The 2328-nt window shown below is 75.2% G+C and overlaps 1 protein-coding gene across 1 annotated transcript in view; it reads left to right on the top strand.

Annotated features, from left to right (window-relative positions):
* Positions 1-2328, top strand: part of H696_01332 (hypothetical protein) — a gene marked incomplete at its 3' end in the record, with an annotated part of 10764 nt that overhangs the window by 2259 nt on the left and 6177 nt on the right. The window lies entirely within an intron of this gene.

Here is a 2328-nt window from a genome sequence, read left to right on the forward strand (position 1 = left end):
AGAGAGAGAGAGAGAGAGAGAGAGAGAGAGACAAACATGCACGTCTCCAGGCCCCGGTGTCCCGTCCGCACGAGACATGTCGCAAGAAAACCGGTGGAGATTGTGGGGACTGTAGGGACTCTTCTCCTTCCGTGTGATCGAAAGCTCCCGACAATATCCGCACGTGATGCAGAGAGGCATGCGCTGTGCGGGTGGCCGCCGTTTCTGGCGCGCCCAACACACCGCCCGTGCGGCGAAAGCATGCTCACCCTTGTGTCATTCAGGGGGGCGGGGGGAGAGAGCGAGAGAGAGAGACACGGGGGCCACACAATAGGCGCGCCTGGCCGGCCGCGCTGGGGGGAGGGAGGGGGGGGGGATGGGGACACGGCAGAATGGGGGGGGGGGGGGCCGGGACGCCAGCCCCCGGCGCCGTTTACCCGCGTGCCCGGCCGGGCCGATCTCGACACCAGGAGCCGCTTGGCCGGGGGGGGGGGGGGGGGCGAGGGCTGAACCGCCCGGTGACAAATCGCCAGGCTGGATGCCTTCCATGTGCCAGCGAGATGGGGCTTGGTGCCCTGGATAGGGGGGGGAGGGGCAGGAGGGGGACCGTGAAATTCCCACAGTTGTCGCCTGCGGCCCGGGCCGGTCGGTGCGGTGCCGGGCGCACGCCGCGAGAGAAATGGCAAGATCGAGGAATGATGACAGAGCCCCCCCCCCCCCGCCCCTCCGCCCGGCGTCCCGCCCCGGGCGCGGAGCAAGGGCCGCTGCCGGCGGAACGCGCCTCCACCAGGTCGACCCCTCCCCCCGTGCCCTGCTTCGGGGTCCGGCTCACGAGGCAGCGAGAGGGACGCCACAAACAGGCGGGGGGGGGGGGGGCGGGGCGAGGGGCCGGGAAACGCCCGGCAAGGCGGATGATCGGCCGGACCAGGGGCAAAACGTGCGGGAAAGGGCGCGAGCGAGCGAGCCGGTCCCCCGGGCGTCGCCCGGCCGGCGCCGCCGGCCACCGGCCGCGTAGGGCCCACATATGTGTCACCAATATAAGGTCCCTGTTTCAGGCGCCGGAGCCGTGCTCTGCCGCGCGCCCCAAGGGGGATGGCGGCTCCCCGCCCGGCGGCAGAGAGCTGGCATCTGCCTGCGTGCCGGGGTCAGAGCCAGTTCTCCGCGCCCGGGCGCCTGCCCCGTCTGCCCCGCCCCCGGGCGGGGTCCGCCTCGGGGCGTGCGTCCGCGCGGGGCGAAGAGAGACAGACGGGGGCGTGCGTGTGCAATGTTTGCGCCGGTCGGCCCGGGGGGGCGGGGGGGGGGGCGGGGGGGGGCGGGGAGGCCCGGCCGGGGGACGGTTGTTTTTTATTTTCTCCCCCCCCCGGTGGCGCGGGCTGTTTGCGCGTGCCCGGACACCCCGGGCCGAGAGGAATGTGCCTCCCCCTCCCCCGGGGGACGTGCGGGGCGGGGGGCGTTCACCGGTGGCGGGCGTGTGTGCGCGCCAGTGAGTGGAGGCCCGTCGGGCACTCCCCCCCCCTCCCCCCCCCAGGCGCCCAGTCGATCGGGCCTGGCCGATGGGCGCGCCCACGGGACACGGACGCCGGCGGCGACGCCCACGCACCGGGCACCCGCGCCGCCGGGAAAGGCCCGGTGGCGGACCCGCCCCCCTCCCCCCCCTCCCCCCGGGCACCGAGGCAAGAATGCCCCTCCCCTGTGCCGGCACCGTCGTCAGGGGGGCCGGGCCCCCGGGCGTGGGGCGGGGTTGTCGGCCGCGCGCGCTCAGCCCGGTGCTTCCCCCCGCCCCTGTTTCTCCCCGGCCGGCCGGTGCGGCTCACCGGAGGCCGCGCGCCCTCAACATGCTCAGGCCCCCCCCCTCCCTCCGCACACAACTGACCCCCCCCCCCCCCCCCCCCGGCTGGCCTCGTTCCTCTCCCCAGAAAGAGGGGCAAGAACCCGGCGGGAGCTGTCGCGCGAGCCTGGTGTGGCGCCGCCGACTGACTCACCGGCTCCGCGCCAGCTGCGGCGGGCACACGGGCACGCGCGCGCGTCGGGCTCCGCCTCCCCCCGGCGTTGGTCAGCCCGCTGCCCCCTGCGCCGGCCGCGCGCGGACACCCGCATAAAAAAAAGCACCGCCACACGAAAGACGCAGGCCCGGCCTCCCCCGGGCCCGGGCGTGGAATGCTACGCGACACCCGCGCCCGATGGAGAGGCGTGCGGGAGGGCCGCACACGCACACGCGCGTGCACGCCGACCAATTCCGCCCCCCCCCCCCGGCCAGCCGGCCCTGAACCCCGCCGCCGTCTCCGTCGCGGCCGCGCGCGCGCCCTCCCCCCCCCGGAGGAGCACGGCCACAGAAAGAGCCTGGCAGGA

Source organism: Fonticula alba, assembly GCF_000388065.1.
Source record: "Fonticula alba strain ATCC 38817 unplaced genomic scaffold supercont2.2, whole genome shotgun sequence".
In the NCBI taxonomy this organism is placed as follows: Eukaryota; order Rotosphaerida; family Fonticulaceae; genus Fonticula; species Fonticula alba.